Here is a 21,856-nt window from a genome sequence, read left to right as displayed (position 1 = left end):
CCTGAAAAAGGTGTTCTGGGCAGGGGGACAGCAAGTGCAAAGGCCCTGAGGCAGGATCCTGGCGGTAACTGGGGACCATTAAGGATGGTTTGGTGGGAATGAGTCGAATGAGTGGGAGGGGTATGGAACATGAGGTCAGAGAGGCGAGGGGCAGAGGGCCGAGGGGCCGTATAGGTGGCTATGAGGACTTTGGCTTTTATTCAGTGACATACAGAGCCTACAGAGTTTCCCTCAGAGGAGTGACAAGATCTGACTTACCATTTCTAAGGGGAGTTGGCTGCTATGTGGAGAACAGATGGAGATGAGGACAGAAGCAGGGAGACCAGTTAAGAGGCTGTGACAACAATCCAGGGACAGATGGGGGGGGGGGCTTGGGCAGGCAGGCGGGGACAGCGGAGGGAGGCATGGAGTTTCGAAGGCGGCATCCACCGGACTTCCTGGCCAGTTCATACCCATCTTAACGCAAGGCCCCCTGGGATGCAGAGCAGGTGCACTTTGCGAAGAAGCAAAGCACTGAGTTTCAGGTGGAAGGTCTTCTCCATCCTTCCAGATCCCTCCTTCAGGTTTCCTTCCCCAAAGTCAGCCAGGGAAAGGTCTCACTGTGTCCTCCCCCAACACGGGCCTGAGCCCTTCAAGCAAGTAAGTGTGTGTGTGTGTGTGTGTGTGTGTGTGTGTGTGTCACTTTGATTCTTCTTCTCCTGTCCTTTATCTGCACCCCAATTTCTCTTTCCTCTGGGAGCTGTTGTGACAACCCCCCCCCGCCCCCCACTCACCGGGGCTCTAAGCACCTGTGCTGCCTGAAGATGCTCCAACCCCACTGACCTTTCTCCTTTGGGTCCCAAGACTTTTCCACCTCTGCTCTCTGCCTTCTCTAATATATATATATACTTTTTAATTTTTAAATTAATTTTGAGATAGAGGAAGAGAGAGCAGGGGAGGGGCAGAGAGGGAGAGGGATGGAGAGAGGATCCCGAGCAGGTTCTGCACTGTCAGCGAAGAGCCCGACGTGGGGCTCAAACCCACGAACTGTGAGATCATGAGCTGAGCGAAGTCGGGTGCTCAACCAACGGAGCCACCCACGTGCCCCTCTGCTTTCTGTTTAACACTGCAATTTGTAATGATTTACTTCTTTGTTTACTTACTGGGTGTTTGGCCTCTTGTGCTGCAAGGCAGGGAACGGGTTGGTCCTGTTCACTCTCAATTCCCCAAGTACTAAGCTCAGCACCTAGAGGGACAGATTAGCCGGGAAGTCGGCAGCGCCTCTGAGATGGCCGGAGTGACCCCCACCTGCTGGTAGTCCCAGCTTAGCCATCCCTTCCCACACTGAATGGAGCTGGCCGTGTGACCAAGAGTGTGAGGGTGACACATGGAGGTGACAGTATGTGCCTTCCATGCTATATATATGTATATGTATTTATCATACGTGAGGCTTTTAAAGGCTATTTCCTTCCTCCCTCCCTCCCCTCCTTCTTCTCCCTCCCTCCCTCCCTCCTTCCCTCCCTCCTTCCTCCCTTCCCTCCTTCCCTTCTTCTCTCTTTCCTTCCTTCCTCCCTCCCTCCCTTTAGATGCATATAAGATCTCCCGCTCGTTCTGTTGCATTGAACCCGAATACACAGGTATCGAGGATTATGAACTCTAAAGCCAAATTACCTGGGTTCAGATCCCAAGTCTCCCAATTACCTGCTCTGGGACTGTGGACAATTTCTTAATCTTTTTGCCTTGGTTGCCTCATTATAAATAGGAATTACACCGACCCCATTGGTCTGTACATATTAAATGAATTAATAGGCATAAAAGCAGCTAGAACCTGGCAAACACTCACTATGGGGCTGTTCGCTACAGCCCTTTTGCTTAGCACACAATAGGTGCTCAATAAATATTCTCCAGATGGATGGCTGGCTAGTGAGCGAGAGGGGCCAAGGGTCCTTGTCTGCCAATTCCTTCCCGGGGTTGCTTCCGAGTTCAAGTCTTTATAGGTAGGAGGGCTTTCAAAGAACATTTTCTGTCTTCCTCCTTTTCACATGCCCACTCAAAAACGATTCGTTGTTTGTCCGAAATTCAAATTGAACCGGGCGTTACATTTTCCTTCATTTTCTCTCGAGACCCTAAACGTGCCACATCTTCTCGGAGGCTTAGTGAGGTCACCTCTGTGTGATGGGCACTCGCGTGTGTCCGCTCGGCCAGGCTCTGCCCGCCAGTTACACATCAAGTGTGCGTCTAGGTGATGCGGCGATGTGATCAAAGTCCAACGTGATGGACTTTCAGTAAAGTAGGGTAGCTAGCTCATCTGGGCGGGCCGAATCTAATCAGTTGAAAGGCCCTAGAAGCAGAGCTGAGGTTTCCGTGATGAAAGATAAACCCTACCCAGGGAACCTGTGGTTAATCCTCGCCCTCCACCCCCCGCCCCCCGCCCCCCAGCCCCTGCTGCGTGAGAGTGTTAGCCCGCCCTTCCCGATGGCCCGCCCCCGACAGAGTTCGGCTTGCCTCGACAGCCCCTCAAACTCCTTGCAATAAATTTCCGAATACATGCCTTCTACTGACTCTGGTTTCCTGGTTGGGCCCTGAGCTATGCAGCCTGCTTCTCCCACACGTGCGTGGCAGGGCTTTGGTCACCTGCATGGCTGGGTTCCTTCAGCTTTCAGCTCTAAAGTCCTACAGTTCTAGGATTAGGTTGATGGAAACCGAGTCCCGAGTAGGGGTGGGGAATGAGGGTTTCAGCTCAGAGGAGAGACCGGTTGCAGGTGGAATGTCGTGACTTTAACTACTTGAGGGCTAGGGTCGCCGATGCTTGTTGCTTTTCTGGAGGCCTGACATCTGTCTCCCCCCCCCCATCTCATGTCCTTTTGGGGGGATTACTCTTCTCCTCTGTGCGCAGTCCGGTAGAAAGGAAGGTACTTGGGGGCTCTGCCCTCCCATAGCCACGGCGGTGGGCACGTGACCCAATCAGATGCTCCCCTTCTGGATCTGAAGTTGAGCAGACCCATCCATTCAGCGATGCCCTGGGAGCTCCTTCCAGTAAATTCCCTCTTGCAAAAGCCAGGCAGGGCTGGTTTCTGCTACTCATTTCCTTCTTTACTGGTGTCCTTTCCACTAAAATGTAAACTCCAGGGCAGTGGGGACTGTCTGGTCCAGTGCAATATTCCCAGTGCCTAACACAGTGCCTGGCACCTAGCAGGTGCTCAATTAAATGCTTGTTGAATGAATAGACAGTAGTCAGGCCTGAAGGGGAGGCCGATTCCCGAGCAATGGCTCATAATTCGACCTCATGAGGCAGATTTTGGGGGTTTCTCTCCCGAAAAAGTGGGATAATGTTACCTATCTCCCGAGGTTATCAGGACAAATAGGTTGGTATCACTGAAATGCTGACAATAAAGCCTCGCATAGGGGCACCTGGGTGGCTCAGTCGGTTAAGCATCCGAATCTTGATTTTAGCTCAGGTCATGATCTCGTGGCTGTGGGGTGGAGTCCCACGTCGGGCTCTGCACTAAGCATAAAGCTTGCTTGGGATTCTCTCTCTCCCTCTCTCTCTCTCTCTGACCCTCTCCCACTCACACTCACTCTCTCTCTCTCAAAATAAATAAATAAAAATTAAAAAAAAAGTAAGTCCCAGCATAGAGGAAGCACTATAAAATTATAATCAGCCATTGCTGTGAGCAGGGTACCAGCTACCCTCTTTACTTAGGGCTCATCAGGGACTGTGCTAAAATCCTGATACACGTGATCTTGTTACTTTCACACCTTAAATTTTCCAACCGAAAACTAGGTTACCTTGCGAGGATGTGGGGAGGATGCATTCACTCGCTGTCCCTACTCCCTGCTTTCTTTCCCGGAGGCAGCCACCCAAGTCTTCGGCGGGCACCGGCTGGGCACAGCAGGCAGGAAGGATGGGAGGTCTGGTCCCGTGTCCCTCCCGGTGCCTTCAGCGGAATGGGGGGCAGCCCCAGCCGTGTTGGCTGCTGGCAGAGCTCAGTGTCCCGAAGTTCTAGAGGTTTCCAGTTCCAGTTAGTACACAATCCAAAAGAGGGTGACCAACCTGCACTGGTTTGCTGAGACTTCTTTGGTTTCAGCATATTCCGGGAAGTCCCGTATTCCGGGAGCCTCCTCAGTGCTGGGCAAATTGGGACGGTTGGTCATCCTAATCCAAGATGACCTAGAGGCTGTCCTGACATGTGAGCAGTTCACGGCGATGGAGAATAAGCACAGCCAGGCAGGCGGCTGGCACCTGGGAAACTCGTCATCAGGTGGCAATGCCCTCGTCGCTGGTAGGGGGCTCAGGGGCAAGAGCCCAGCATGGGTACGGTCCGGGGTGAGCTTGGGTATCAGGTGAATATATTAGCATGTCTTTGTCGTTTGCAAGTCCCAAAACAAAACAAGACGCCAATTGACTTAGGGAGAAAAGAGAATGTGAAGTCCAGGACTATAACAGCTTCAAGTATGGCTGGATCCAGGTGAATGAAATGATGTCATCTAGATAACGTCTCTCTCCATCTTTTGGCTTTCCTTCTTTTCTGTGCTGCCTTATTCTCAAACAACTTCTCTCTCATCTTGGTGGCTCTGGCTGGGTAAGACTGACACCGTCCCAGGATTAAGGGGGAGAGTGGGTGATTCTCTTGGCCAACAATTTCAATTTATATTGAAGCTCACTTTGGGCTCTGACTGGGTCACATGCTAATTGCTGAACCAATCACTGGGGGGCAGGTAGGGGGATGAAACACTACTCTGATTGGCTTAGCGTAGCTCCCATGCTCTACCCAAATCTGAGGGTCTTGGCACCTGGGTTATGGGGACAGGTGGGCTGAATTTGCCCCCGTGACCAAATACAAATGAGGATAGTAATAATGGTAATACCAACACCAATAATAACAGCAGCCAGCATTTACATAGTGTTTGCTGTGCTCTCAGCGGTAACGAGGAGGGAGGACGTCTGGGAACGAGGCTGGATACCTCTAGGAAGTTGTTTCGGGAAACTCTTACACTGGATGGGAAGTTGGATTCAAATGTCAGTGATGTTTAATCTCGGCTGCATGTGAGGAACACCTTTTGAAGAATCACACGAGCTCCACCAATGGAATAGTAATCTCTGGGGGCGGGACCCTAACATTAGGGTGTAAAAAACGCTCCAGGTGTTTCTACAACGTGCCTCACCTCCAGGATGAAGAACAACCTAGCTCAGTGTGTCTAGGGTGGGACAGCTGTGTGTTTTGTGTTTTAATTTTTTAAAAATGTTCATTTATTTTTGAGAGAGAGACAGAGACAGAGCATGAGTGGGAGAGGGACAGAGAGAGAAGAGGAGACACAGAATTCGAGGCAGGCTCCAGGCTATCAGCCCAGAGCCCGAGGCGGGGCTTGGACTTGTGAACCACAGATCGTGACCTGAGCCCAAGTCAGAGGCTTAACTGGCTGAGCCTCCCAGGGGCCCCTTGGAGCATGTGTTTTAAACATCCATTCAGGTGTTTCCTATGCTCGAGGACCCCTGAACGAGGGCTCTGCTTTCCATCATGGTTGGCGCCTTGAGGTCAACAGATAAGGCTTTTTCTGGCTTGAGGTGACTGATCCGGACGCACCTCTGAAGGCCTTCTGAAGGCTGAGGGGGTGAATCTCTCAGGACCTTTTCACCATTTGGCAATGGGAACTTAATCCAAGGTCTTTTTAATGAATCTCTGAATCTTTTTTTTTTAAATATTTTTTATGTTTATTTATTTTTGAGAGAGAGAGACAGAGAGAGAGACAGAGAGAGAGACAGAGAGACAGAGTGGGAGTGGGAGAGGGGCAGAAAGAGAGGGAGACGCAGAATCCAAAGTAGGCTCTGTGCTCTGAGCTGTCAGCCCAGAGCCTGACGCAGGGCTCAAACCCACGAACTGTGAGATCATGGCCTGAGCTGAAGTCAGACGCTTAACTGACTGAGCCCCCCAGGCGCCCTGAATCTCTGACTCTTTAAAATTACCCTAGGCCCCTTAGAAGGACCCGGGTTTAAGTTTTTGATAGTCTCATTTTCCCATGAAATTCGTGGTATCCTTCTTCCCTGGAAGGTTTTAAATTTGATCTTGCCCCTAACATTCACTTAAGAATCACTTCTCCCCTTCCAGGTGTAGAGTTCTATCCATTGGGAGCTTCTTTAACAGGATGGCTGCCTGGGGGAGAAAAAGGTACTCTGTCCTTATGTCCTGCCCCAATGGCATTACCAGTGACGATTAAGCACGGAGTGCTCATGTGTGAAATATTCAAGAAAGCTTTATGGGAGCTGGCCAGTCCGCACCTAACCAGCTGGTTACATTCCAAAGGTGTTTTGATAGTTGTGTGAACTGGGAATCAAAATCTGTTTTCTTATAGCAACGACGTTATTAAGGCCAAGGTGGTTTTCCAAGCTAGCCCACAAATACCTGTTCAATTCGCATGAATAGTTATAGAACTGCGTGAATAACTTTTCAGTCCTGTTACTTATCTGAGATTATAGATGGGAAAAAACGGAAAACCGATTCCAGAGTTAATAGAATTTGCATCATTGGAAAAATATTTACATCTCCCTCTTAATTTGTATGTTTTGGGCCCAGGACGTTTATCTCTTGCCCATCTTCTGTCTTCCGAGGCTATGCTGTTTCCCGAGCCAGAATGATGTTAGTGCAGCAAATGGGTGGAGTGTGAGAAAACACATCTGTCAGGTGGCAGGGGGAGTGGCAGTCATTGCTGGGGCCCCACTTCTTGAAAAGTGGGTCTCTGGGGGAGGGAGCCAAACCATAAGAGACTCTTAAAAAACTGAGAACAAACTGAGGGTTGATGGAGGGTGGGCGGGAGGGGAAGGTGGCTGATGGGCACGGAGGAGGGCACCTGCTGCGATGAGCACTGGGTGTTGTATGGAAACCGATTTGGCGATAAATGTCATATTTAAAAAATATGATACAAATAATAATCATTTAAAAAAAAAAGAAAAGTGGGTCTCTGAAAAGGAGACACCTCTGGACAAAGGCACAGAGTGGGGGGCTGGGGAGCGGGCCTGGGGATGACCCACCCACCCCCACCTTCCTGGGGAGTGCAGTCCAACTGCACCACCAAGTTCAGGGTCAGTCCGGCAGAGTGCTCTAATGGGAACATCACCACCTTTTCTAGAACCCCCCACTGTCGGGGCTGGAAGGGCCGCGTTGCCCACAGGCTTTCGTTTCCGGATGAGAGGCTGAGACCAGCGAGGGTCGCGGCTTCCATGCCCCGGATCACACAGCAAATGGGAGGTCATGGTGACACTAACACGCGCCCTCTGGCCGATGGCGCAGGGCCCTTTCCCCTCTGACCACCACCCCCCTCCTTTCCCCTATGGTTTTCTCAAACTCGGGTTCAGGAGGGCAGCTGTCACCCCCTCACACAGATGGAGCCCCCCAGAGAGCCCCAGGAGGCCAGGGCGCCCCTGCTTGTGGCCTTTCCTGTGCCTCGTGCCCCCCGTGAGAGCTCCTCTCACCCTTCAGGAATGTTTGCTCACAGGTCTTCCTTGAGTAGAATGTCAGCCCCTCGAGGGGGAGGGACCAGGTCCCACTTGCTTCCTTATTGCCCAAGGCGACTCCCCTGATAACGCCTGATGCTGACTCGGGATAAGCATTTGATGAATGAATACACGAACCTCACAGCGCGAGATCCCCCTACCGGCTCCCCACCGCCACCTGCCCCCTCCCAGCTAGCACCTGCTGAGGTCTAGCGCATGGGTGTATGACCAGCTCAGCCGTGCCCCTCGGGGAACTCCCCTGCCTGGGTCTCCTCCAGCCCCCCAAAGACCCCCCGGGGAGAGAAAGGTACAACTAGTCTCATGCCCCTTTTCTGGCCGAGGTGACTGGGACTGAGGTATGGTCCAGGCAAGGTCACGCAGGTAGGAAGTGGTGGGTGGGGCCGACCTTGGAGGCCGGTCTCTGGACCCCGAATCGGGTCCCAGTTGGCTGTGCACCTGCGAGAAGGTCGGGGGGCTGATGTAAGCGGGCCTCGCGTGCAGAAGGACGTCCTGTCAGGGCCGAATCGCGGCTCTCGTGTTCTAGGTTGTAACCTGGCGGGACGAGCGACCTCCCGTCGTATCTGCTGGGTTCTAAGGAGCAGATCACGCTGGAGGGGAGGGGGTTTCAGCAGAGCAGGACCACCAGGAGGCGGGGCTGACGGGAGCCGCTTCAGAAGCTGCCCGCCGGGCCTGGGGCACCCCGCTCTGCCTTCGGGGCGGCAGAAGGATCTCGGGTTTGGGGGCTGGCAGAATCGAGTTGAACGCCAGGTGGTCTTCCTCTTACCCGGCGACCGGAAACGGCGCGTTACTCCACCTCACTTAGGATCTTCCCTAAAACAGAGGTTGCTTCCCTCACCTGCCCCCCCAGCCCCGGGGCTGAGCAGGGCACGGGGGTGGGGGGGAGGGGGGGGGATGGACCTTGCCCCGTTGCTTCCCAAGGCTGCTGCTGTCACAGACACCAGGAACGCGGTGCCTTGCACAACGCGGGCCTCCCTGGGCTGAAGATCCCGGTGCGGGCACAGCTGCGCTCCTCTCTGGAGCCTTCCGGGGGAGAGTCCCTTTCCTTGCCCTTTCCAGCAGCTAGAGGCTCCCCCGTGCTGTGGCTCCTGCCTCTGGGTGCGAACCCTGCCAGAGTGCCCTCCTCTTCCGTCCCCCTCGCCCCCTTCTAGGCTCCCTCGCAGATAATCCTGGAATCGCATCATCTTCCCAGTTGAAAGTCACCCGATCAGCAGCCCGATTCCATCAGCAATCTGCGCGCCCCTTTGCCGTGTAACCTGACACGGTCACAGGCTCCGGGGAGGAGGGTGTGGGAGTGCCCGGGGGCCCGCCGATCTGCCCCCCCCCCCCTGGAGTCCTTCCATGCATTTGCCTTCCTTTGCCCCGAGGGTCCCCCCCTTCCCACACGCAGGCTGCCTGATGGCCCCTGTGGTGTCCTGGCACAGAGGGAGAGGCCCCTTTGGCATGCCCAGGGGCCAGGAGGACGCCTCATTTATTGTCCAGGAGCAGGAGAAGGCAGGTGGCTGGACGAGGTGGAGTTTATGGCCATTCTTCAGGTGCCGCAAGGGTGTATCTGCCTCCCTCAGGCTGCCCACATGGTCCCATGGGACTGTTTTATAGCCTTCTCTGCCTGGGAACAATGTCTGGAGAAAAAGTACCCTACCCTGCTAGCTCCCAGCATGTCCTTGCTCCTAGGGCCACCCACCTGGGAACTGCCCAAGCCTCGGCTGTCATCGGCCCGGTTCCTCAGCCCCCCTCCAGCACTGTGCCCGCTCAGGATCCCGGTGTCCTGCCTGGGAGGGAATCCTCGGGGGTGGGGGTGGGGGTGAGGGGCAACAGGTATTCTGATTTGCCCTGAGCCCCCGCTTCCAAATCTTGCCTGTCCCGCCGAAGATGTGTTTCTGGTCTTCTGTGAGGGGAAACAAAAACAAAAGACCTTTCCCAGCAGGAGCCGCCCTCTTTGGGCGCAGGGAGGGGGCGGGGATTACAACGGGCACCTGCCCACAACCCCCGCCCCCCGCGTGGGCCTGGTGGTCTGGGCTGAGCTGGGCCGGGCTGGCGGGGGACGTAGAGTCTCGCCATCTAGTGGTGGGTGGTGGAACTGGGAGCTGCAAAGGCTCCAGACTCCTCCCTACCAGGCTCAATCGTCCCGTCCCCGGAGGGGAGAGGTGACTCCAAGCCCTGGCTGTTCCCAAGGAGGTTTTTTAAACAGAGGAATGTTCAAGCCCTACCCCACACCTCCTGCAACGGAAGGCGGATCCCCAGGACTTACCTCTAAACTAGGTTTGGGATAGGATTTGGGAATCCAAATTCTCTTCCTTCCTTCCTTCCTTCCTTCCTTCCTTCCTTCCTTCCCCTTTCCTCCTTCCTTCCTTCCTTCCTTCCTTCCTTCCTTCCTTCCTTCCTTCCTTCCTTCCTTCCTTCCTTCCTTCCTTCCTTCCCCTTTCCTCCTTCCTTCCTTCCTTCCTTCCTTCCTTCCTTCCTTCCTAACCACATTCACTGGCTTACATAAATATTTGAAAACGAATCTATCTGTCTTCCCTTTCTGTATCCTCGACACAATGTATTATAGTTTTTAATAAACAAATAGCTGTAAATATCCATAAGGAGAAAACGAATTTTAAAATATGAGAGAGAGGTCAGTAAATTGCCAAACAGGTCAGCCACTGAAAGGACTATTTTTTTTTTTTTCCTGAAGACTAAGCCGCTGATTTGCACATTTTACGAAAATAAATTTCATCTATACAAACAAGGTAGTTTATAACTTGATCTCAGCTCCAGTTTTGACAGTTGGAGGTTTGACATAAAAGCTGCAGAATTTCAACGAAAGAACAAAGAAAAGATTCAGACATAAGTTTATTCTATCAACTTCCGCAAACAAAGAATGACTGCATATCCATTTATGTGAGTCCTCTGGTCCAGAATGTACTTTCCTTTGGAAATATCTGTGACCACACTTCTGTATGTCATCATAGCTTCTAGTGGGAATTAGTCTGGTTTTTTTTTTTAATTTTTTTAATTTATTTTTTAATGTTTTGAGAGACGGAGAGCGAGCGAGCACGCACATGCGAATGGGGGAGTGACAGAGGGAGAGGGAGATGTGGAATCTGAAACAGGCTCCAGGCTCTGAGCTGTCAGCACAGATCACGACACGGGGCTCGAACCCACGGACCGTGAGATCATGACCTGAGCCGCAGTCGGACGCTTCACTGACTGAGCCACCCAGGCGCCCCGGTACATAGTCTGTTCTCGATGAAGACAGAATGGACAGATGTGGCCTGTTGCCTGATCCCTGGGTAATGCCGACTGTGACAAGACCAGTGAGACACATGAAGACATTTCTCCTTTTCTTGAACCGTCAGGTCAACTACAAAGCGATGAAGTCCGTAGGATAATAGGATGTCTGCGAAGGTAAAGTTATATCCTGCAAGTGGACTGTGCCTTCAAGATCTGAATTACGGTCCTTCGACGGAGTGTGGACATCGTCCCTCCTGGAGCGTCCGTCTGCTCGAGTTACCCTGCACTCCAAACCCGGCTGAACTATCGCTTTTCCCTCTGCGGGGCTCGCCAGCAGACATTCTTTGCAGGCCGGCCCGACAAGATGAGCCGCTTTGGCAGTCGGTCCGTTAGACTTGGACCATTGCTCGTTCGAAGAACTGGAATCTGGCGCTCGCCCTGAGCTCTGTGTTTGCTGCCTTCACTCAGTCCCGGGGGCTTCTCCAGCAACTTCAGCCAGGGCCACCGCTGTCTTCCACAGGGAACCCAAATTCTTTTCTTTTTTTAAGTTTATTGATTTATTTTGAGAGAGAGAGAGACAGAGAACGCGCACATGAGCGGGGGTAGAGGCAGAGAGAGAGAGAGAGAGAGAGAGAGAGAGAGAGAGAACCCCAAGCAGGCTTCTTGCTGTCAGCTCGGAGCCAGACTGGGGGCTCAAACTCACGAACTGTCAGAGTATGACGCTGAGCCGGAATCAAGAGTCAGACGCTTAACTGACTGAGCCTCCCAGGTGCCTCTGGAATCCAAATTGTTAATAAAGTATTATTTTTTTCAGTTTTATTTATTTTGAGAGAAAGAAAGAGTATGAGTAGGGGAGGGGCAGAGAGAGAGGGAAAGAGAGAGAGCATCTCAAGCAGGTTCCCTGCTGTCAGTGCAGAGCCTGATGTGGGGCTCGAACTCATGATCTGTGAGGTCATGACCTGAGCCAAAACCGAGAGTTGGTTGCTCAACCGACTGAGCCACCCAGGTGCCCCTGGAATCCAAATTCTTAACCAGGCTTCTCTAGTAACGCCTATGGGCAGCTTGAAGTCAACGCCACTGACACAGTGGCCACAAGTTAAATGAGACAACTGTGAGATGTGGATTTTTTTTAAGAAGCTGATGCTACATTTGGTCATATTACTAGAAGCATAGCCCCCAGGTTAGGGGAGGATATGAGTAATGGTTACTATCTGGGTTCAAGTCCTACTTTTGCTACTCCCAATTGTGTAAACCATGGGCCAATGTCTACACTTCTTCCTGCTTCTGTAGAGTGGACATAAGGGTACCTGTCTGTCAGGGTTGTTTGAAGGACTCGAAGAGATCACGTAGGAAGCACTCAGCACAGGGCCTGCCCTTAGGAATGAGTCACACTGCTCAAGTCTGTTGGCAACACTGTGTCTGATTTCAGGAACATGTTTATAGAGGGAATGTCCGGACGTAGGGGGGCTGGAATAACTGAGGGGCTGGGAGGATGCTTGGGGGTCTATAACCGGGGCAGGGGACAGAGGTGTCTGGGGAACAAGGGGTGTGTGGTGCTTAAAAACACCAGTCGAGGGTCTAGTGTGCAAGAGGGAACGGGGATCAGGGGGCATCGTGCGTGAGCAAACACCTGCAAACCCCTGGAGCTGGGAAGGGAATGGACTGACTCGCGGGCTGGTGGCTTCACTAGAAGCCCTTCAGGCGGACGCCGAGCGAGATCTCTGTTCCCCAAAGCAAGCGGTTTCCGGTGCGGTGCCTCTGCCCCTCGCGGAGCGTGGGGGAAACACAGACACGCATCTGCTGCAATAGTTGCTTCCATACTTATTCATGTACTTGGCACACACACGCACACACGCTCGGGACACATCCGTACACATGTATGTTTGTGCGTATGTTTATGTCGTAGAAAAAATCAAGCCGGCGTCTTGGGCCTGTGGTTTCACAGAAGCGGGTGGCAACGTCCATCAGGCCTGAGCCAAATTTGAATTACAGTAAGGGGGCGCCTGGGGGGCTCAGTCGCTTAACTTGGGCTCAGGTCATGATCTCACAGTTCGTGGGTTCGAGCCCCGCGTCGGGCTCTGTGCGGACAGCTCGGAGCCTGGTGCTGCTTCGGATTCCGTGTCTCCCTCTCTCTCTGCTCCTCCCCGACTCATGCTCCGTCTCTGTCTCAAAAATAAACAGAAAACATTTAAAAATTAAAAAAAAACAAAACAAAACAGTAGAACTTTGGTTTGCACGCAGAATTCGTTCTGGAAACGTGCTCGTCATCCAAAGCGCTTGTGTATCAAAGCGAATTTCAGGAACCATCGGCTGAGTTGTGATCGTGTGACGTTTGGCATCACGTGCATCGCTTGTCTCTCAAGCGAAAATGTATTGGAAACCTTGGCTGGTCTCGCGGCACCCTCGCTGAACGAGTTACTCGCGATCCAGGGTTTTACCGTACGTATACACGAAGTGTTACGGACTGAACGTTTCTTCCCCTCCCACATCCACACGTTGGACCGTCACCCCCGGCGTGATGGTGTTTGGAGGGGGCCCTTTGGGAGGTGGCGAGGTCGTGCGGGTGCAGCCGCCACGGATGCCACGAGTGCCCTTAGAAGGGAGACCCCCGAGAGCTCCCTCGCCCCTCCTGCCAGCCAGGATGATGGACGCCACGAGAAGGCGGCCGACTAGGGTCCTCGCCAGACCCCACCCCACGGCCTCCACGCTCCGGGTGCCTCTGGCGTCCTTAGCAAGCCAGTCCGAGGCCGCCGATGACTCTGATGCTGGAGTTCGCGGGCTGCAGTGGCCACGAAACCACGACCACGGGTGGATCCAGGGAGGAAAAGGGCAAACGATTCCGCCTTTATGGAGCCTTGGCCACCTGGCACGCATCTGTGGTCGTCTTCTCCCCTTGCCTTGTTTGGATTTTGCCCCTCACACCGGCTTCCACGTTACATGTTTCCTTCTGTCCGCTACTTGGGGCCGGAGACTGGTCCCCGGCTCTCCCTCGGATGGAGCTACGTGCCCGTCTGCGTCCGTGGGGCTCCCGGCAGAGCCCTGCCCTGGTGTCCTAGGCTCACTGTTGTCAGGGTGATACCAGCTCCAACCTTTCGGCTCTGGACTGATCTCTACCTCGAGCTACAGCCGGAGGGGCCCTGCCCGGCCGGGACAGAGGGGCCCTGAAACCCCAGCAGGAAACCAGAAGCAAGGGGGGGGGCCATCCCTTGGGGCGTCCAGTCGGTGGCGGGTGGCCAAGAGACACAGGGCAGCGTCATCCCCACAAATGCAACGTCACAGGCTCCAGGGAGGGCATCTCTAGCTGGGAAGAGTCGGTCCGTTAAGAAAGAAAAAGAATTTAAAATTGTTTCATTCTTCCCTGTTGTTCTACGTGCTGCAGACCGTGCTTGGCAGGCAGCGGGAGGCTGTGTGTGCACCCACGTGTGCGTGGGTACATGCATGCACACGGCAGGTAGGAGTTAGGGGATGGGACGGAGGCACTTTGGGGTCAAGCCCGGTGGACAGGCGGTCGCTTAACTAGGCTCTCTGAAGGGTCGAGGGACTGAAACCCAGTTCATGTTGACGTAAGCCCGTGGGTGCGTGGGGGGGAGAGTGTTATGGGCTGGTGGGCCCACCCTGCCAATTCACGTGTTGCAGCCCCAACCCTCAGCACCTCAGAATGCACTGTTCTTGGAAATAGGGTCTTTACGGAGGTGATTAAGTTAAAATGAAGCCGTTAGGGTCGGCGCTGATCCAATATAACCGGTGTCTTCATAGGAAGAGGGTCCTGGGACAGAGACAGGCACAGGGGGACGACCACGTGAGCACAGGGGGAGAAGACAGCCATCGACACGCCAAGAAAGGGGGTCTGACACCTTGATCTTGGATCTCCAGCCTCCAGAACTGTGAGAAAAAAATTTTTTTTTAATGTTTATTTATTTTTGAGAGAGAGAGAGAGAGCGCGCAAGCGGGGAAGGGGCAGAGGGAGAGGGAGACACAGAATCCGAAGCCAGCTCCGGGCTCTGAGCTGACAGCACAGAAGGGCACCAGGATCACAGCCACACCCCCAGTGGTGAAGGTGGAGCAGTCCCCCAAGGCTGGCAGAGGAGGGAAAAGTGTGCTCAGCAGAGAGAGGGAGGCCCAGAGAGGGAAAGGAATTGGCCTCAGAACACACAGCCTGTGTCGGTGGCCGAGCCTGGGGGACAGTGAGCCCGAGGCCAGGTCTCTGACTCCCTGTGTGGTTGGAAGAGGACAGCTCGGCTGCTGTCAGGTTCTGTCACTAACTTGCTGTGAGGTCTTGGGCAACTGTCCAAAATCTCCTGCTTCTATCCTATTTTTGTTTGTTTGTTTGTGTTTTAATAAAATGAGAATGATGGGGGTGTGGTGTGAGATTAACTATTATGGGAACTCGCTCAACCAGACCGTTCTAGGCCCTAAATTATTACCTTGTTTTAAGTCAGGAGCTCACAGGGCCCCGTTTACCCTTTAAACCTGTAATTTACAGAGCAATTTTCTGCCAGGCGAGGGAGTGGATCCGGCTTCCAATAAAGTCATACTTAATACGGAGGAAGTCTTTTCTGCCCTGGGAACATCTGGCTTTAGGAGTTTTTTATTGTAAACAGCAGGGGTGTGGCCAGCGAGCCTCAGGCCATTGGTTTCAAGCCCAGACTGCGAAGAGCCAGTCTGCTCCCACTCACTCACCCAGGACCCTGGGAATCCATGTGACCGCTCTATGCCTCAGTTTCCCCATATGTCTGATGAGAAAAGCAACGTCTATCTGAAAGGATTGCCGGGGGTGGGGTGGGGGGGATTCAATGGGGAGAAAACACTATAGCTGTGATTCTCACTCAACTGGGGAAGATTCTGCCTCCCCAGGGGGCATTTCGTGATGCCTGGAAAAATGTGGGAGTCGTCACGAGTGGAGGTGGGGGTGATGCTGGCATCTATTTTTTTAAATATATTTTTAAATTTTATTTATTTATTTTGAGACAGAAAGAGAGAGCAAGCAGGGGAGGGACAGAGAGAGAGAGAGAGAGAGAGAGAGAGAGAGAGAGAGAGAGAGAATCCCAAGTAGGCTCCACCCTGTAAGCACAGAGCTTGGGGCTTGAACTCATGAACCGCGAGATCATGACCTGAGCTGAAATCAAGAGTCAGACGCTTAACCAACTGACCCACCCAGGCGCCCCAATAATGGCATCTATTGAGTAGAGGCCAGGGATGCTTCTGAACATCCCGCAATACACGGGGACAGGCCCCCCACAAAGCATTCCTGAATGTCAATGGCGCCGAGGTTGAGAAACCCTGTGGCAAAGGACAGGGCGAGTGCCCAGTCTAGGCCGTCTAGTATTAGGTCTGAGCTCCGGGGTCAGATGCCCCTGAATCCTTGAGTCTGTCTCTGGTGCTTCTGTGAACGTCTGGGTGTCTGGACTCAAGGGTGTTTCCCTCTGTGAATATCTGGGGCCCCTTCTCCCCTGGGGTCCTTGCTTACCCCAGCTGCTAAGGAGAGGCTACCTCTCTCAGGAAAGCAGAAAGCCTTTGGGCCACACTAAAGGGCCCACTGCTAGAGTCCCCCGAGCGCCGCGGCCATGAATCCCTCAGGACTGGAGACTCGGCGGGGGCTGTCCCACCCCTAAGACCCTATCCCACCGAGCCAACGAGACTCCAGCCCCAGACTCTGCTAGAACCACCGGGGTGAGGACCTCTCTCTCGTGTGTAGGGTTGCAGACCTGGGAGGTCGTGTGTCTCGCGGTCATTTGCCAACAGTGGGGACGACCTGTCTGAGAGTGACCCTGCTAGAGAGGAAGGCAAAGCCCAGAGAGGAGGAAAGGGGAACGTCCTGAAAACATCATTGGGTGCTCTGGTGCCAGCCATCCCCAAAGCCAGTCATAGTTCTGGACTGTTCTTTACAGAAGCCAAGACATCCTTTGTACTTTGTTTTTGTGTGTGTTTTTGTTTTCATGTTCATTTATTTATTTTTGAGAGAGAGAGAGAGAGAGAGAGAGAGAGAGAGAGACATTCCTTGGTACTTTTAAACCAGTTTTTGAGTTGGGTTTCTATCTCCGGTCACCGGCTAATACAGCAATCCCACCTGCCCGAAAATCCTTTTTTTTTTTTTCCCTACCAGTGGTGTTTTCTCGGGAGATTTTCTTCTATTTGTTTCCCCACCAATCATAAGCTTCTCGAGGTCGTGTTTGTGTTAGTAAACTAACTTCCCTCTGGACCTTGCAGCAGCTTGAACTTCCTGCACTGATGGGAATGTTCTGCATCCGTCCCGTATGGTAGCCGCCAGCCCCACGTAGCGATGGAGACCTTGAAATGTGCTGGGGTGACTGGGAAATGGAAAGTTACATTTTTTTTTTTTTAATTTTAATTAACTGGGGCGCCTGGGTGGCTCCGTCGGCTAAGCGTCCGACTTCGGCTCGGGTCATGATCTCCCAGTTGAGGAGTTCGAGCCCCGCCTGGGGCTCTGTGCTGACAGCTCAGAGCCTGGAACCTGCTTCGGATTCTGTGTCTCCCTCTCTCTCTGCCCCTCCCCCACTCGCACCCTGTGCCTCTCTCTCAAAAAGAAATAAAAACATTTTTAAAAATTAAAAAAAATACAATTTTAATTAATGTAAATAATGTAAAAATGCAAATTTAATTAATTTTAATTAATTAATAGTTTAAACGGCCACGTGTAGCCCGTGGCCGCTCTATCAGATGGCGTGGCCCCATTGTGTCCTGCATGAGTTTTCTTTCCTATCACTGCGTTTGTTTAACAAACAAAGAGTCTGTGTTGGATGCTGTATTGGGGTACACAGCAAGGTCCCAGGGCCCCCCGCGAATAAACTTAATGCGAAGCGGAAATGTGGAAAGTTTCGGTGGAGGCCAGGTTGACGTCCTCTGGGTCACAGAAGGGTTGGGGGAGGGACCAAACAAGGCTACTCGAGGGAATTAGGTCCTGAGATGGATGAATCCTCCCGTGCTCCCCTGAGGAGTCCTCCTGGAAAGTGGGACCCCATCGGGGAGGCCCCTGGAGGGCAGGGCCAGGCAGAACGGGGTGTTTGGAGACAGGTTCATGTGCCTTCTCTACCCACCATGTCTGTTTTCTCATCAGTAAAACAGAATCAGTGATAGTACACGCCTCTCGGGGAAGCGTCAGGATTAGAGGAGATGCTTGTGCAAAGCCCTTAGCGTACAGAAGCATCTAGAACAAACACACGAGCAAAATCTTAGCTGCTAATTATTATGGGAGTTTGGCCCCCTCGTCCGGAGGGCCCGGTGAGGCTTAGGGACCCTCAGGGAGGCCCGGCCTACGTCGGCCCTGCCCTGGCCTCGGCTTGTCTGCCAGGGAAGGGCCTTCCTTTCGTGCCTCCCCTCAACGCCGGGGCGGGCTGAGCCATGGGAAATGCACCACCCGGAAGGAGCTCTGTCAGGCCCCGGTGAATCAGGAGGGGTTGGGCGTTTCTCACGGGTCTGATACCGTTTCCTGCGAGGTTTTCCCCCCACCAGCATGGCTTAAAGCAGACATCTCAGATTTCTCCCTGGGGTCGCGAAAGAGCCACCCGACACCTCTGTTGTGCCCTGACGGCCCCCCGGTGCCACCTCATGGGCCCATTGTATCAGTCTGTGGCCCCGGGAGTCCACTTGAGCCACGAGTCAGAGCAGAGGGAAAGGGACACCGTTACAGAAGGTGGAGACTTCATGTCCAGTTAGGAAGCGCTGCTGGCAGTGAGGGTGATGTAAATGGGCAGGAGGCAGAGCGGGTCCCCCGGGAGTGGGCGGAAGCCCAGCGGAAGTTCTGCTGTTGCTCGATGCTCCTTCAGCACTCTCAGGAGATGAGCTTCTCGCTTCCTTCACCCAGCCATGTGGGCCTTATCCCAGCCTCATTTACTCTGGCCCGCCTACCACGGGACCTTTGCACATGCCATCCCGGCAACCTAGAATCCTTTTCCCTCTCCTCTTCACGTGCTGCACTCGCCTCCCTCCAGGCCTCACCTCCTCTTGACCACACTAAACACCCACGTGATAACCCCCCCCCCCCACCTACCAGCTTCCCCTGCTCTCAACACCGGTTTTAGTTACACTCTTACATTGCCCGAGGAGCATTTGATTCGCGTGTCTTTTCCCCGCTGGACTAGAAGGTCTGCAAGGGCAGAGGCTGGGCAGGACTCCATTGACCATTATATCCTCAGCATCTAGCTTATCCTCTCGCCCTGCCTGGAACGTTCTTCCCCCAGGTGTTGGCGGGGCTGGCTCCTTCCCAGAACTTAGGTCTCGGTTCACAGGTCCTCTGGGCGCCCCCACCCCTGCACCACATTACCACTGTCCGAAATCAACCCCCCTGGCCACGGGTGAGCTTCTGCAAAGCAGGAAGAGAGCTGCCACCAAGAGCAGGACGAGGTGGCACTGGGAGAGATAAACGTCGGCTGTTGAAGACCCCCAGTGAGCAGCCTGAGCTGACTGAGGCCACCACCGGATACCAGAGGGCAATCTGAAAATGGAAGTACCGCGGGAGGGGTGAGGCGGGCAAGCTACTGATGCTAAGGGAGGGTCCCCGATCAGATGTTCTCCTCCTGGAAACGGGGAGCGCAGGCCCCAGACTTTTCCAGCAGGACAGAGAGCCTCTCAACTCCACTTCGAGTGACGCCCCCTGGTGAGGTAAGTCCTGTGCTGGGAGGTGGGAGCGGGGGTGGGATCCCCAGCGTTGCAGTGACAGGAAGTGTGCAGCCAGGGTGGAGGACCCTGGGGTGGCGAGGCAGATGACTGAGTCTGAGTCCCTGCCTTGGGACTTCTTAGCTTTATGGAGCTGGGTGAGCCCCTCAGCAGCCCCCCACCTCAGTTTCCCCATCTCTGAAATGGGTGGGTAATCTCTCCCAAAGAGGCTGTTGGGAAAATTAAAGGAGAACACACGTAGAGAAAGGCTACTATGAGTGAGCCTCTGTGCAGTAGTATTTATTGTTACAGTGTTAAAATTCACTCTTGGGAAGACGCTGGGGCCGTGACCAGCAAGAAAAAGGCCAAGAGCGTCATCTCTGTTCGTGGACAGCTTTTCCCTTTGCGGCCAACAAACTCCCTCCGTGTTGGGACACCTTCTCACCAGCCAACTGTCGCCAGTAACGTGGGCTTCAGAAGTCGCCGTGTCCCACGGGCTTTCTTTCCTCGCCGCTCACCCGCCGGGAGCCCGTTGGAGCCTCGAAGAGCAGCGTGGACGGGACGGGCCAGAGCCTACGGGCTTCGATGGGAAGGGGGTGGGCGCAGCTTGGAGCTCTGGAGGGTCTGGGTGGCCCCGCAGGGGACGTGTCCTGCCACATCTTCCCGCTCTGCCACGTGCAGCCCTGTTTAGTGACCTCGAGGTTTGGGGTCGCTGTTCTGAGGCCCCCTCTGTGCTGCCTGGGCTGCGTAGAGGCCCTTCCCCTTCCCCTTCCCCTTCATCTGGGCCGGGTTGTCATGCGGCTCCTCCCTGCCCCCTGCAGCCTGGGGCCCAGGGGGCAGGTGGGTGACTGAGGTGCTGACAGACAGACAGATTTTAGGAGAATAGCTCTGCCCAGCTAATGACAAAGGGACCTTCCAGAGGTGTCTGGGTCAGAAAGCTGAGAGTCTGCTGGGCGGGTGACGTTTTTTTTAAATGTTTATTTTGAGAGAGAAAAAGAAGGAGGGAGAGAGAGGGAGACGGAGAAGGAGAGGGGGAGAGAGAGAGCGTGCAAGAGCGAGGGGCCGGGGCGGGGAGAGAAGGAGAGAGAGAAGCCCAAGCAGGCTCCGAGCTGTCAGGACAGAGCCTCATGCGGGGCTCCATCCCACGACCACAAGATCATGACCTGAGCCAAAATCAAGAGCTGGACACATAACTGACGGAGCCGCCCAGGCTCCCCGGGCAGGTGCCTCCTGGTGGCCCTGGTCCCCGCTTCTGGGAGAAATATGGGGTGCCTCTGCCTACTCTGCTTCTCCCCAGCCTCTGGCACCAACTACCCCTCTCTAAGGGGCCGGCACCCATGGGCACAGATGATGCCACTCCAAGAAGCACATTCATATGTTCCCAGGTCCGGAAGCCACATCACCCTCCACGACCACACGACTCAGGCCCTTTGCACAGGATGTGGCAGGTCCCTGTTCTGCAGGCGGCCACTCTGCCCGCCTGAGTCACGAAAAGCCAATTCCAAACGTTCACTTGGCTGCCAAGGACCGGGGCGTCAGGTGGGAGAGAGTGTGCTATTAAGGTATCATTTGGACCGAAAGGTGCTTTCGAGGTTGTCTGCATCGCCCCAGGCCTGCTGGCCCAATGTTGCACATTTTGGGGACGATGCCATCCCTGCCGGTGACCCCCCCCCCCATACTGTCCACTTGCCCATCTTGCCCCCAGTGGGGTGGAGCGGGGGTGGGAAAGGCAAGCTCCATTTCCGACAACTCGGGTGAATGTTGGCTTCAGATAATCAGGCCCCCTTGTGCTACCCTTGCTCACCCCGTGGGAGTCATTTCCTGCCTGGTCTGCTGCTTCCCAAGAGGCAGATCCCAGGGTTCCGGGTCACCCAGCCTGGAGGCTGGCTTGGGAGTGACCTGTGGCATCGGGTTAGAAGACGTTTTACTTCCCCCTCCGGGCTGCAGGCCCCAGGTGTGGCTGAATGTGGCTGGAATTTGGAACCTCAGCAAAGCCACCTTAAATACCAGAGCTTCCCGCCCCGCCCACACCCCCCGAAAGGCCACGGAATCAGAAATGGGAACGTAGAAGGCTAAACATCAGATGAACGGAGGGCCATCCACCCGCCCACCAGCTGGGCGTTTGGTTTCCATGGGCAAGAAGAGCTGTGCTTATCTTAAGATCAGAGAGAAAACCATGGTCTTCGGCATCGGGGAGGAAGGGTCACTCTCAAGTTCCTCAGGCCTCGGTTGAGGCTTTTCCCGCAGGGGGAACTGGTTCCTTGGGCTGAGGAACGTGTACTTTGACGGTTCTTGGAGGCCGACACCTGTTCAAGTCTTGGGAGTTCAGGCCTGCCATTGACTCTGGTGCGAATGGCCCCAATGGCGGTCGAGCATCGTGGTCCCAACAAAGGATTCGCTTTGACAACCAAAGTGTCAGGGGAACTCCAGTGCATGTCGTCCCTCCCAAGTCATCACTCAGCGCTGAGGTCAACAGACTCGAGCCCGAACACATGGATCCAACTGGTTTTCAAGGGTTGTGTCTGTGGACTTTTTTTTTTC

At 54.1% G+C, this 21,856-nt stretch overlaps 1 pseudogene; it reads right to left on the bottom strand.

The window, feature by feature from the left end:
• Window positions 1-10,671: 10,671 nt before the first annotated feature.
• LOC101082675 lies at window positions 10,672-11,245 on the bottom strand (annotated as a pseudogene).
• Window positions 11,246-21,856: the final 10,611 nt, after the last annotated feature.

This window comes from Felis catus, chromosome C1 (assembly GCF_018350175.1).
Source record: "Felis catus isolate Fca126 chromosome C1, F.catus_Fca126_mat1.0, whole genome shotgun sequence".
Taxonomy (NCBI): Eukaryota; Metazoa; Chordata; class Mammalia; order Carnivora; family Felidae; genus Felis; species Felis catus.
The sequence above is the reverse complement of the archived record's forward strand: the minus strand, read 5'-3'. Positions and strand labels throughout refer to the sequence as shown.